The sequence below is a fragment of the Cetorhinus maximus genome, chromosome 15 (assembly GCF_964194155.1).
Source record: "Cetorhinus maximus chromosome 15, sCetMax3.hap1.1, whole genome shotgun sequence".
In the NCBI taxonomy this organism is placed as follows: domain Eukaryota; kingdom Metazoa; phylum Chordata; class Chondrichthyes; order Lamniformes; family Cetorhinidae; genus Cetorhinus; species Cetorhinus maximus.
The window spans coordinates 82,164,753-82,179,552 of NC_135893.1; the positions used below are offsets into that span (position 1 = coordinate 82,164,753).

At 45.0% G+C, this 14,800-nt stretch overlaps 1 non-coding gene and 1 pseudogene across 1 annotated transcript; both read right to left on the reverse strand.

Moving 5' to 3' along the window:
- Positions 1-830: 830 nt before the first annotated feature.
- On the reverse strand, positions 831-932 carry LOC144691303 (U11 spliceosomal RNA; annotated as a pseudogene).
- Positions 933-3,165: 2,233 nt separating this feature from the next.
- LOC144691300 (U11 spliceosomal RNA) lies at positions 3,166-3,300 on the reverse strand. The gene has a single exon (XR_013579099.1). It is a non-coding gene; the product is annotated as a U11 spliceosomal RNA (small nuclear RNA).
- Between the last annotated feature and the right edge of the window lie 11,500 nt (positions 3,301-14,800).

Here is a 14,800-nt window from a genome sequence, read left to right on the forward strand (position 1 = left end):
TGGTCACCTCATTACAGAAAGTATGTAATTGCATGAGAGATGATTTATGAGGATGTTGCCAGGACTGGAAAATTGCAACTATGTGGAAAGATTGGATTGCTCTCCTTGGAACAGGCTGAAAGGAGATTAAAGTGAGATCCACAAAATTGTGAGAGGCCTGGATAGGGTGAATGGGAAGACCTAGTTACTTCAGCAGAGAGGTCAGTGACTGGGGACATACATTTAAAGTCATTGGTAGAAAGATTAGAGGGGAGAAGAACTTTTTTTTCACCCAGAGGGTTGTGGGGGTCTGGAAATCACTGCCTGAAAAGGTAGCAGAGGCAGAAACCCTCAACTCATTTAAAAGGTGTCTGAGTAAGCACCTCTAGTGTCATAACCTGCAGGGCTACGGACCAAATGCTGGAAAGTGGGATTAGACTGGGTGGCTTGTTTTGCAGATGGCACAGACAGGATGAGCCAAGTGGCCTCTGTCTGTGCTGTAAACTTTCTATAAGGTGTTTTGGGACATCCCAATTACATGCAAGGTGCAAAATAAATGCAAATTCTTTTTGCGCTGCTTTAAATTTTAGTCCTTCCCTGTTTCTAACGAATGCTTCCATTAGATTTAAATACCATGTGTTTACACTGTGGCTCATACATTCACGTTCAGAATGTAGATGGTAGCAAATTCACATGCCTATTTTTAGCACTCTAAATGAAAGCGCTACTTCAGGTTGATTACTTACGCAGCAACTGCTCTACAACATTCAACCTACAGGCGCTATACTAACCCCGGGTAATCTGGAAACACATGAAACTTTTTCTCTTCTGTCTTAAATTGGAATTAATAGCGGAGCGCCGAGACAAACGATCACCAGCAGCTCCAAGAAACAAAAATTGTGCTTCCGAAATCTCGATATCGATTCCGCACGGATAAAGCGCAAGCTTTTTTTTTGCAAAAATATACTTTATTCACAAAATATCTTCAAACAACGTTTCAAAATCACCAACACAAAAATACAAACAGGTTCAACTTTTACAACGTGTATCACGAAATCCATTGATACAAAAAATGAATATTACAATCATTTGCATACATTCATTTTGAGCTGTACAGCCTGAGGGGATTTAAACAGTTCCCAGTCCCTCGGTGCACTGTGGCAGAAAAGTCTTAGGCAGCGACCCTTCCCCATTGCGCCTTTGCGGCGGCTGCCCCAAGCTTTAGTGCGTCCCTCAGCACGTAGTCCTGAACTTTGGAATGTGCCAGTCTGCAACACTCGGTCGGGGACAAGTCTTTGCGCTGGAAAACCAACATGTTTCGGGCAGACCAAAGAGCATCTTTCACCGAGTTGATGATCCTCCAGCTGCAGTTGATGTTTGTCTCGGTGTGTGTCCCTGGGAACAGCCTGTAGAGCAGAGAGTCCTGTGTCACAGAACTGCTCGGGATGAACCTCGACAGCAACCACTGCATCTCTCTCCAGACCTTCTTTACAAAGGCACAATCCACAAGGAGGTGAACATCTGTCTCTTCCCCACCACAGCCACCTCGAGGGCAACGTGCAGAGGGGGTGAGACTCCTGGCATGTAGGAAGGATCTGACAGGGAGGGCCTTTCTCACCACCAGCCAAGCTACGTCTTGGTGCTTGTTGAAAAGTTCTGGCGATGAGGCATTCTGCCAAATGACTTTGACAGTCTGCTCAGGGAACCATCCCACAGGATCCACCCTCTCCTTTTCCCTCAGGGCCTCTAAGACGTTATGTGCTGACCACTGCCTGATGGACTTGTGGTCAAAGGTGTTTTTCTGCATAAATTTTTCCACGAGGGACAGGTGGTACGGCACGGTCCAACTACTTGGAGTGTTCCGTGGCAGCGTGGCCAGACCCATCCTTCGCAACACCGGGGACAGGTAGAACCTCAGCACGTAGTGACACTTGGTGTTTGCGTACTGAGGGTCTACGCACCGCTTGATGCAGCCACACACAAAGGTGGCCATCAGTATGAGGGCGACGTTGGGCACGTTTTTTCCCCCTTTATCTAGAGGCTTGTACATCGCGTCCCTGCGGACACGATCCATTTTTGACCTCCAGATAAAGCGGAAGATGGCTCGAGTGATCGCCACCACACAGGAGTGTGGAATGGGCCAGACCTGCGCCACGTACAGCAACAGCGAGAGTGCCTCACACCTGATGACCAGGTTCTTGCCCGCAATGGAGAGGGAGCGTCGCTCCCACATGCCCAGTTTCCTTTTCACCATAGACATTCGCTCCTTCCAGTTTCTAATGCATGCCCTGGTCCCTCCGAACCATATCCCCAGCACCCTCAGGCCGTCAGCCCTGACAGTGAAGGGGACAAAGGATCGGTCAGCCCAGTTCCCAAAGAACATGGCCTCGCTCTTCCCACGATTTACCTTGGCTCCCGAGGCCAGTTCGAACTGGTCGCAGATGTGGATCAGTCTGCGCATCGACAGCGGATCCGAGCAGAAGACGGCGACATCGTCCATGTACAGGGAGGCTTTGACCTGAGTGCCTCCACTGCCTGGGATTGTCACTCTTCTTATGCCCGGATCCTTCCTGATGGACTCAGCAAAGGGTTCTATGCAACACACAAAAAGAACAGGCGAGAGAGGACAGCCCTGCCTGACTCTGACTCGTCTGTGCTGTAAACTTTCTATGAGGTGTTTTGGGACATCCCAATTACATGCAAGGTGCAAAATAAATGCAAATTCTTTTTGCGCTGTTTTAAATTTTAGTCCTTCCCTGTTTCTAATGAAAGCTTCCATTAGATTTAAATGCTATGTGTTTACGCTGTGGCACATACACACTTTCACGTTCAGAATGTAGATGGTAGCAAATTCACATGCCTATTTTTAGCACTCTAAATGAAAGCGCTCCTTCAGGTTGATTACTTACGCAGCAATTGCCCTACAACATTCAACCTACAGGCGGTATACTAACCCCGGGTAATATGGAAACACATGAAACTTTTTCCCGAATTACCTGGAAAAACTCAGCAGGTCTGGCAGCATCGGTGGAGAAGAAATCAGTTAACGTTTCGAGTCCTCATGACCCTTCGGCAGAAATGAGTATAGTTAGTTTGTTCCAGATAATTCTATTTTTTATTTCCAGCATCCGCAGTAGCTTTTAGTTTTAAAACTTTTTCCCTTCTGTCTTAAATTGGAATTAAAAGCGGAGCGCCGAGACAAACGATCACCAGCAGCTCCAAGAAACAAAAATTGTGCTTCCGAAATCTCTTGATATCGATTCCGCACGGATAAAGCGCGAGCGCCTCGTCCATGTGCCATTCACAGCAGAAACCCTTTTACAGCAGTATTAGTGAAGCTCGAACCTGGTCGCCTGCAGTACACTGTACGGTAAGGGTGACCAAACTGTATACAGCCGTTCACTAACTTTCCTGAACCTCCTTATCACTCAGACTGACCATTTTATAGCAACATGTTCCTAGGAATATACGGTATATTCATATGTTCTGCACTTGCCGAACACAAATAATTTTTGCAAACCTCGCAAAGCATTTTGGGACACAGCCTGTCCGCTGCAGGACAGTAACCCCGTTCAGTCAGAGGGGGAGCCCCGGAGCAACTTTGAAATGAAACCTCCCCTCCAGCTGTTGCCAATTGCAACACTCTACTCCAGCAAACAATCATCTGGAAGTATAAACGGAGGTGCGTTGCACTGTGGCAATAACAGTAAGGTTTTTTTCAGGAATGCGTTGGAACTTTTAATTCTAGCAGCAACAAAGGGATTCGGCAGGAGACGAGCTGAAAAGAGGTGGAGTCGGAAATAGACAATCTTAGTGATGGCGCGACTATGTGCTTAGAAGCTTTCATCGTGGGGACAAATATGGCACCAAGTTTGTGAACAGTCTGGTTTGGCCTCAGACAATTTATACAGCTGGTGGTTCAGGAACATAGTTTGTGGCTTCAACCTCCCAGTGGTTAACTGGAGGAAATGTCTGCTCCTATAATGCTGGATGTCAGAAAAATAGTCCGATAATTTAGAGACCAATGGAGGAAGACATGTGGAGGAGTACAGTGGAGGTAGATGTGGAAACTTACCCCGTGTTGATGAATGACAGGCAGCATATAGATGAGAAATAGGAGAGGGCCTAGGATAGATCCTTGGGAGAGATAATAGTGCAGGAACAAAGGAGGAGCCAGTGCAGGTGATACTCTGGCTATGATTAGATAGATAAAAATGGAACCATGCAAGAGCAGTCCCACCCAATAGGACTACAGTAGAGAGGCATTGGAGGATAATGCTGTGATCATCCCATGTCAAAAGTTGCAGAACAGTCGAGATACCCAAGGAGGACCAGTCTTTGAAGATGAGCTTTTAAAAATCAGGATGCAATCATGCTATAAGGAAAGGCTCATGCCCATTTGTGGAAAACTTTATGCTTTTATATTGAGTAGGAGGTCCGTCAGGTACAAGTTCACTTGATTGATTTCTGTAATGCATGGCTCTGAGCTCCCCAAGTGAGGATATTACCTGGAGGCAGTCAGCAGCAGCAACAGACCTGGGCACGCTCAAGTTTGAAGAAGTGAGAAAAAAATCAAAACTGACATCATAAGAAGACCATGAGTTGATTGGTTTAATGAATATCGTAGCTGCGTGTCCCTATCTCCCAAGTTAGGGAGTTAGTCTAAGGAGCTGGGAAATTATTTGGAAAACATTTCAGCATTGCTGAGAAAAGAAATTTTGTCAAAGCTTTCTGTCTTGCGCTCATCAGGACAATCGTAAGAATGCCAATGTCACAATGAAATACATCTTCGATGGAATGACACCTAACCTCCTACCCCTTGCATATTTCCAATATGTGGATGACACCTTTGCTAAACTTAAATCCATAGCAGCGTTTAATAATTTCCTTGCATGTCTCAATGGACTCCATCCTGTGCTCAAATTCACCTTTGAAATGGAGCAGTCAAATGAACTCCCTTTCCTTGACGTACTAGTTGAGAAACTGCCAGGGGATTCTCTACGACGGTCTACCACAAGCCAACCTTTACCAGTCAGAACATGTGTTGGGATTCTTACAGTTCCATGCACTATAAGACTGGCCTTATCAGCAACCCTGTAACTAGGGCCCAAGCAATTTGCTCACCAAGCAGGTTTGATGCTGAAATAGGCTGCATCAATGACATCCTATGGGATAATGGCTACCCTGATCTGATCATTTCACACTGTATATTGTGCAAACTCATGCACAGGCCTAAGGCCATCACTTTTGGCCCTGAAAAGTGCCCATTCTACCTCAGATTACCTTGGAAGGGCAAGGTATCTCAAAAATTTGAGCAACAGGTGAAGCTAGCTGTTTCACGCTGCTTCTATAAAGTAGTAGCACGTGTGGTATTTGCCATTAACAGGATGCTGCTGGCAAGCCAAAAGGACGTTCTGCTTATCACACAAATGAGTAATGTGGTATATGAATTTCAGTGCCAGTGTGATGCTAGGTATATAGGTAATATGTCCCAAAGACTGGCAGATCGTATCAAATAGCATGTCTCTTTCTCTGCTTACAACGGGCAAGGTACAGACCATACCCAACCAGCCCATGGTTGCAAAACTCAAAACACAGTCTCCAGCATTAGATGTGACTCTGCGATTGGACATTTGCTAAATGATCCTCAGTGTGCTAAAAATTATGCTGACAACCAATTTAAGATTGTCAGTCGAGCTCGCAGTGTGATGCATTTGCATGTACTGGAAGCTACATATATTAATTCACAGGGTCCTGTTCTTTGCAGACAGAAAGAACATATACACACATTGCGCCTGTTTCAGCTAAACAAAATAAGTGACAGCCATTCGCTGGTTCATTCCTCAGGGCAATGCCTTGAGCAATCAGGGTCAAGCTACCTGGTTTAAATTTCAAACAATACTTGGCAGTTAAAAGTCACCATTAACTGGTGCATTTTCCATGGCAACACCTCTACCAATCGGAGTCCACTTGCCAACCAAACAGCACTCTCTTCCCATACAGTATAAGGTTGTTGCTTCCCCTGACATTTGTCTTCTTGTGATTGTCCTGATGAATGCAAGACGAAAAGCTTCGACAAAATGTCTTTTTTTAGCAACTCAAATTCTGTACTACCAAACGATTATTTAAAACATTTCACTTAATTTCCCTATATTTAAGTGATGTTAACAGAAGAGAAGTGAGTAGCTAGTGAGTCTTTCTATACAAGTAGTAAGGTTTATTATCTAATAAGTAAAGGAATGGCAGGGCAACTCCGACCTCTGGGGTGCTCATCTTCTACCATGTGGGAACTTCTCGATAACCATGAGTGCAGGAGGTGTCATCAGCTGCAGCAGCTTGAGCTGTGGGTTTTGGAGCTTGAGCAGCAATTGGCATCACTGTGGCATGTTGGTGAGGTTGAGCGCTTCGTGGATAACATGTTTATGGAGGGGGTCACCCCACAGCATAAGAGTAAACTGGGATAGAGGGAGTAGGTGACCATCATGCAGTTAAGAAGTAGACAGGTAATGCAGGAGTCCACTGAGTGCATCTCACTCACCAACTAGTATTCAGTTCTGAATACTGATGAAAGTGATGAGTTCATCTGGAGAGTGCAGCCAGAGCCAAGTCCATGGCACCATGGTTGGCCCAGCTGTACAGGGGAGCATGACGAAGACTGGAAGAACAATAGTGATAGGAGATTTGATAGGGGAATAGACAGGTGTTTCAGCAGCCGCAGACATGAATCCAGTATGGTATGTTGCCTCCATCATGCCAGAGTCAAGGATATCACTGAACAGCTGCAGAGCACCTGGACTGGGGAGAGTGAACAGACAGCAGTTGTGGTCCACAACATTGGTAGAAAGGTGGATGTGGTCTTACAGCCAGAATTTAGAGAGTTAGGTAAGAAATTAGCAAGCAGGACCTCAAAGGCAGTAATCTGCGGATTACTTGGGGTATCACACGCAAGTGAGTATAGAAATAGGACAGTAAAGCAGATGAATGCATGCCTGTAAAAATGGTGCAGGATGGAGGGCTTTAGATTCAAAGAACAAAGCAAAGTACAGCACAGGAACAGGCCCTTCGGCCCTCCAAGCCTGCGCCAATCATATTGCCCGACAACTAAAACATTTTGCACTTCCGTGGTCCATATCCCTCTATTCCCATCCTATTCATGTATTTGTCAAGCTGCCTCTTAAACCCCACTATCGTACCTGCTTCCACCACCTCCTTTGGCAGCGAATTCCAGACACTCACTACCCTCTGCGTAAAAAACTTGCCCTGCACATCTCCACTATAGTTTTCTCCTCTCACCTTAAATCTATGTCCCCTAGTAATTGACTCTTCCACCCTGGGAAAAAGCTTCTGACTATCTACTCTGTCCAAGCCACTCATAATTTTGTAAACTTCTATCAAGTCGCCCCTCAATCTCCGTCACTCTAGTGAGAACAATCCGAGTTTCTCCAACCTCTCCTCATAGCTAATAACCTCCAGACCAGGCAACATCCTGGTAAACCTCCTCTGCACCCTCTCCAATGCCTCCATATCCTTCTGGTAATGTGGCGACCAGAATTGCATGCAATATTCCAAGTGTGGCCTAACCAAGGTTCTATACAGCTGCAGCATGACTTCCCAGCTTTTATACTCAATACCCCTGCCAATGAAGGCAAGCATGCCATATGCCTTCCTGACTACCTTATCCACCTGCATTGCCACTTTCAGTGACCTGTGGACCTGTGCACCCAGATCCCTCTGCCTGTCGATGCACTTAAGGGTTCTGCCATTTACTGTATAATTCCTGCCTGTATTAGATCTTCCAAAATGCATTACCTCGCATTTGTCCGGATTAAACTCCATCTGCCATTTCTCCGCCCAAGTCTCCAACCGATCTATATCCCGTTGTATCCTTTGACAATCCTCTTCACTATCTGCCACTCCTCCAACCTTAGTGTCATCTGCAAACTTACTAATTAGCCCAGTTACATTTTCCTCCAAATCATTTATGTATACTACAAACAGCAAAGGTCCCAGCACTGATCCCTGTGGAACTCCACTAGTCACAGCTCTCCATTCAGAAAAGCACCCTTCCACTGCAACCCTCTGTCTTCTATGACCAAGCCAATTCTGTATCCATCTTGCCAGCTCACCTCTGATCCCATGCGACTTTACCTTCTGTACCAGTCTGCCATGAGGGACCTTGTCAAAAGCCTTACTGAAATCCATGTATATAACATCCACTGCCCTTCCATCGTCGATCATCTTTGTCACTTCCTCGAAAAACTCAATCAAGTTAGTGAGACACGACCTCCTCTTCACAAAACCATGCTGCCTCTCACTAATACACCCATTTGCTTCCAAATGGTAGTAAATCCTGTCACAAAGAATCTTCTCCAATAATTTCCCTACCACTGACGTAAGGCTCACCGGCCTGTAATTTCCTGGATTATCCCTGCTACCCTTCTTAAACAATGGAACAACATTGGCCATTCTCCAGTCCTCTGGGACCTCATCCGTAGCCAGTGAGGATGCAAAGATTCCTGTCAAGGCCCCAGCAATCTCCTCCCTTGCCTCCCTAAGTACTCTGGGGTAAATCCCATCTGGCCCTGGGGACTTATCCACCTTAATATTCTTCAAGACGTCTAACACCTCTTTTTTTGATCTCAACATGATCCAGGCTGTCTACACACTCTTCCCTAGACAAATCGACCACTAAGTCCTTCTCTTTGGTGAATACTGATGAGAAGTATTCATTTAATATCTCTCCCATTTCTTCTGGCTCCACACACAGATTCCCACCTCTGTCCCTGAGTGGGCCTACCCTTTCCCTGGCTACCCTCTTGTTTTTTACATATGTATAAAAGGCCTTGGGATTTTCCTTAATCCTGGTTGCCAGTGACTTTTCATGACCCCTTTTAGCCCTCCTGACTCCTTGCTTAAGTTTCTTCCTACTTTCTTTATATTCTCCACGGGTTTCATCTGTTCCCAGCCTTCTAGCCCTTACGAATGCTTCCCTTTTCTTTTTGACTAATCTCACAATATCCTTTTTTATCCAAGGTTCCTGAAACTTGCTATGCTTATCCTTCATCCTAGCAGGAACATGCCGGTCCTGAATTCTTATCAACTGATGTTTGAAAGCTCCCCACATGTCAGTTGTTGATTTTCCCTCAAACATCTACCTCCAGTCTAGATTCCTCAGTTCAAAGGGCCATTAGGGCCATCTTTGGGGGAGATGGGACCTGTACAGCCTAGATGGGTTGCACCTAAATAGAGCCGGGACCAATTTCCTCGTGGGGCGATTTGCTGGTGCTGTTGGGGAAGATTTAAACTAACTTGGCAGGGATGCGGGAATGAGGAGGTAATACTTGAGGAAGACCTAGGCGCACAGAATACTGCAAGAGACAGAAAGCATCAGAGTAGGAAATAGTAAGATATTAGATGGGTTCAGAGTAAGAGGGAAAACAATAAAGTCTAATTAGGGTTACTGAGCATGTATATTAATGTACAGAGTATGGTAAACAAGCTTGGTGCTTTGCAAATGCAGATAGCCATGTGGAAGTATGATTTTCTGGCAATAATGATAACCCTAGCTCAAAAAGGCAGGACCGGGTATTAAATATTATGGGATACAAGGTATTCAGGAAAGATAGGAAGGAAGGAAAAAGGGAAGGGTAGCAGTATTGATTAAGGAGAACATTGCAGTGCTGGAGAGAGAGTATTTCCCAGAAGAGTCAAGGACAGAGTCTATTTGGCTGGAGCTATGGAACAAAAAATTGTGCAATTACATTGCTTGGTGTAGTCTATAGGTCAGCAACTAGTGGAAAAGATGTAGAGGAACAAATTTGCAAGGAAGTTACAGAGAAGTGCAAGAATTATAGAGTAGTTGTAATGTGGGACTTTAATTATCTGAATATAGACTGGTGTGAAGGACAGAGATGGGCAAGAGTTCCTAGAGTGTTCAAGAAAACTTTCTACAGTGTGTTTCATGTTCACTGAGAAAGGAGGTATTGCTAGACCTGGTTCTTAGGAATGAGGTGGGACAACTGGGTCAAGTGTCAATAGGGGAACATTTAGGGAAGTGATCATTGCACCATAAGGTTTAGATTGGCTGTGGAAAAGGAGAAGGAACAATCCAGAGTAAGAATAATTAACTGGGGGAAAGCCAACTTTAATGGGGTAAGAATGGATCTGGGTCAGGAGGCAAAACAGTAACTGAACAATGAACTATCTCTTCTTTAAAGGCAGCCCAGACACAATCAAGGTATATTCCCTTGAAGGGGAAAGATAGGGCAAACAAATCCAGGGCACCCTGCTTTATTACTGGCATATGTTGGAAAGATCCTCCCTGCATGCTGAGTCTCATCCACTCCACACATTGTCCTCCAGTTAGCTGCGGTGGGGAAGAGACTGTCGCCCACCTCCTTCTGGATTGTGCTTTTGCAAAACAGGTCTGGAAAGAGATGGAATGGTATTTGTCGAGATTCATCTCAGCAACTCCATAATGCAGGCTGTTCCAAGGAATGCACACCAAGATAAACATCAACTATTGCTGGAGGACGATCAATCCGGTGAAAAACACTCTTTGGTCTGCTTGAAACTTGCTAGTCGTCCAGTGCAAAGAGCTGTCAATGACCCAGTATCGCAGACTAGCACATTCCAAATTTCCGGACGACGTGCTGAGGGACACATTAAAGGGTTGGTAACGGAGTAAAAATCTTTGGGCTTTTTGTTTGGCATGAAATGAATATTGTAAATTTAAGCTGTTTTTGTTGTGAGGCACCTCAGAGTATGAAATACTGTATTGAACTGTACTGGTTTGCACTTTATGTAATGTCAACTTTGAACTATTATGAAATGTACTTTTATAAATTGTACAAATAAAGTATATTTTTGGGAAAATGAAGGCACGTGGGATACTTTCCTATATTAGCTGAGGCTGAGAGCATAAGAGCAGGAAGGTGATGCTGGAACTGTATTAAATATTTGTTAGGTCACAGCTGGAGTACTCTGTATATCTTACAGATAATGTCCCAGACACCACCATCACTATCCCTGGGTATGTCCTGTCCCACCAGCAAGACAGACCTAGCAGAGGTGGCGGCACAGTGGTATACAGTCGGGAAGGAGTTGCCCTGGGAGTCCTCAACATCGGACCCAATGAAGTCTCATGGCATAAGGTCAAACATAGGTGAGGAAACCTCCTGCTGATTACCATGTACCACCCTCCCTCAGCTGATGAATCAGTGCTCCTCCATGTTGAACACCACTTGGAGGAAGCACCGAGGGTGGCAAAGGCACAGAATGTACTCTGGATGGGAGACTTCAATGTCCATCACCAAGAGTGCCTCACTCAGTAGCACCACTACTGACCGAGCTGACTGAGTCCTAAAGGACATAACTGCTAGACTGGGTCTGCGGCAGGTGGTGAGGGAACCAACAAGAGGGAAGAACATACTTGACCAACCAACAATACCTCACCAACCTGCCTGCTGCAGATGCATCTGTCCATAACAGTATCGGTAGGAGTGATCACTTCACAGTCGTTGTGGAGATGAAGTCCCACCTTCACATTGAGGACACCCTCCATCATGTGTGGCACTACCACTGTGCTAAATGGGATAGATTTTGAACAGATCTAGAAACTCAAGACTGGGCATCCATGAGGTGCTGTGGGCCATTAGCAGCAGCAGAATTGTACTCAAACATAATCTGTAACCTCAAGCCCCTGCATATCCTCCACTCTACCATTACCATCAATCCAGGGGATCAATCCTGGTTCAATGAAGAATGCAGGTGGGCATGCCAGGAGCAGCACCAGGCATACCTAAAAATGAGGTGTCAACCTGGTGAAGCTATAACACAGGACTACTTGCATGCCAAACAGCATAAGCAGCTAGTGTTAGACAGAGCTAAGGGTCCCACACCAACGGCTCAGATCTAAGCTCTGCAGTTCTGCCCCATCCAGTTGTGGATGGTGGTAGACAATTAAACAACTCACTGGAGGAGGAGGCTCCACAAGTATCCTCATCAATGTTGGGGGAGCCCAGCACCTCAGTGCAAAATATAAGGCTGAAGCATTTGCTACAACTTCAGCCAGAAGTGTCGAGTCCAAAATTCTATAGATTCTGGAATTGTTCCTGAAGATTGGAAGGTAGCAAATGTCACCCCACTATTTAAGAAGGGAGGGAGCGAAAACAGAGAACTACAGACCGGTTAGCCTTACATCAGTAGTTGGGAAAAATGCTGGAATCTATTATAAAGGATGTGATAAATGGATACTTGGATAATCATGATCTGATTGAGCATTGTCAGCATGGATTTGTGAATGGGAAATCATGTTTGACAAACTTGGAGTTTTTTGGGGATGTTACTAACAAAATTGATAGAGAGTCGATGGGCATGGTATACTTGGATTTTCAGAAGGATTTTGATAAAGTCCCCCACAGGAGGCTGATTAGCAAAATAAAATCACATGGGATAGGAGGCAATATACTGGCATGGATTAAGAATTAGCTAACAGGCAGAACACAGAGTGTAGGAATAAATGGATCATTCTCACATTGACAGGCTGTGACTATTGGAGTACCGCAAGGATCAGGACTTGGGCCTTCGCTGTTCACAATATATATCAATGATTTGGATGTGGGGACCAAATGTAATATTTCTAAGTTCGCGGATGATACAAAGCTAGGTGGGAATGTGTGTTGTGGGGAAGATGTAAAGCAGCTGCAGGAGGATATGGACTGACTTATTGAGTGGGTAAGAACATGGCAGATGGAATATAATGTGGCAAAATGTGAGGTTATCCACTTTGGTAGAAGGAACAGATGCGCAGAGTATTTCCTAAATGGTAAGAGATTAGATTGTAGATGTACAAAGGGATCTGGGTGTCCTTGTCCATACATCACTAAAGGCTAACATACAGGTGCAGCAAGCTATTAGGAAGGCTAATGGAATATTAGCCTTTATCACAAGAGTACAGGAGTAGTGAAGTCTTGCTTCAATTGTATAGAAGCTTGGTTAGACTGCATCTGGAGTACTGTGTGCAGTTTTGGTCCCCTTACCTCAAAGGATATTATTGCCACAGAGGGAGCGCAACGAAGGTTCACCAGACTTGTCCCGGGGATGGCAGGACTGTCTAATGAAGAGAGATTGGACAAACTGGGCATTTATTCTCTAGAGTTTCGAAGAATGAGAGGTGATCTCATTGAAACCTATAAAATACTTAAAGAAATAGACAGGTTAGATGAAGGTAAGATGTTTCCCCTGGTTGGAAAGTCTAGAGCCAGGGGGCACAATTTCAAAATAAGGGGGAAGCCACTTAGGACTGAGATAAGGAGAAATTTCTTTACTCAGTGTTGTGAATCTTTGGAATTCTTTACCCCAGAGGGCCATAGAAGCTCAGTTATTGAGTAAGTTTAAGGTAGAGATTGATAGATTTCTGATTAACAATAACGTAAAGGGTTATGGGGATGGTGTGGGTAAAAGGTATTGAAGTGTTTGATCAGCCATGATCATATTGAATGGCAGAGCAGGCTCAATGGACTGAATGGTCTTCTCCTGTTCCTATGATCCATCTCGGCTGCCTCCGGAGGTCCCCAGCATCACAGATGCCAGGGTAGTGCCCTAGGCCCAACCATCTTCCGCTGCTTCATCAATGACCTCCCTTCCACCATAATGTCAGAAGTGGGGATGTTCACTGATGATAGCACAATGTTCAGCACCATTTGTGACTCCTCAGATACTGAAGCAGTCCATGTCCAAATGTAGCAAGACCTGGACAATATCCAGGCTTGGGCTGACAAGTGGCAAGTAACATTCATGCCAAACAAGTGCCAGGCAATGACCATCTCCAGCAAGAGGGAACCTAACCATCACCCCTTGACGTTCAATGGCATTACCATCACTAAATCCTCTACTATCAACCTCCTGGAGGTTGCAATTGACTAGAAACTGAACTGGACTCGCCATATAAATACTGTGGTTACGAGAACAGGTCAGAGGCTAGGAATCCTGCAACAAATAACTCGCCTCCTGACTCCCTAAAGCCTGTCCACCATCTACAAGGCACAAGTCAGGAGTGTGATGGAATACTCCCCACTTGCCTGGATGAGTGCAGCTCCCACAACACTCAAGACGTTTGACACCATTCAGGACAAAGCAGCCCGCTTGATTGGCACCACATCCACAAACATTCACTCCTTCCAACACCAATGCACAGTAGCAGCAGTGTGTACCATCTACAAGATGTCTTTAGGACAGTAGAGGCTGAGGGGCAATTTAATTGAGATGTATAAAATTATAAGGAGCCTAGATAGCATGGATAGAAAGAAGCTATTGCCCTTTGTAGGGAGGTTAATAACTTGGGGCAAAGATTTAAAGTGATTGATGGAAGCATTAGAAGGGAGTTGAAGATAATTTTTTTCACCCAGCGGATGCTGGGGGTCTGGAACTCAAAGCCTGAAAGAATGGAAGAGGCAGAAACCCTCCTCACATTTAAATAAGTACCTGGATATTGACTTGAAGCGCTGTAACCAACAGGACAACAGACAATGAGCTGGAAAGTGGGATTAGGTTGGATAGCTCTATCGACTGACACAGGCACAATGGGCCTCTTTCTGTGCTGCAAATTTCCATGTTTCTATTCTATGACTCACTCTCTAATATACAGGTCTAAATCCCAAACACAGGTATAAATCCCACACGCTCATTCTCTTTAACCAGGCTCGAGTTGCAATACCTCAACATATTCCGACTTGAAAACAAAACCTTTAAATGAATGCTAGGAAACAGTATTTGCTGTATGTTGTAGTGAATACAGCGAGTAGAAACACACCAACATTCT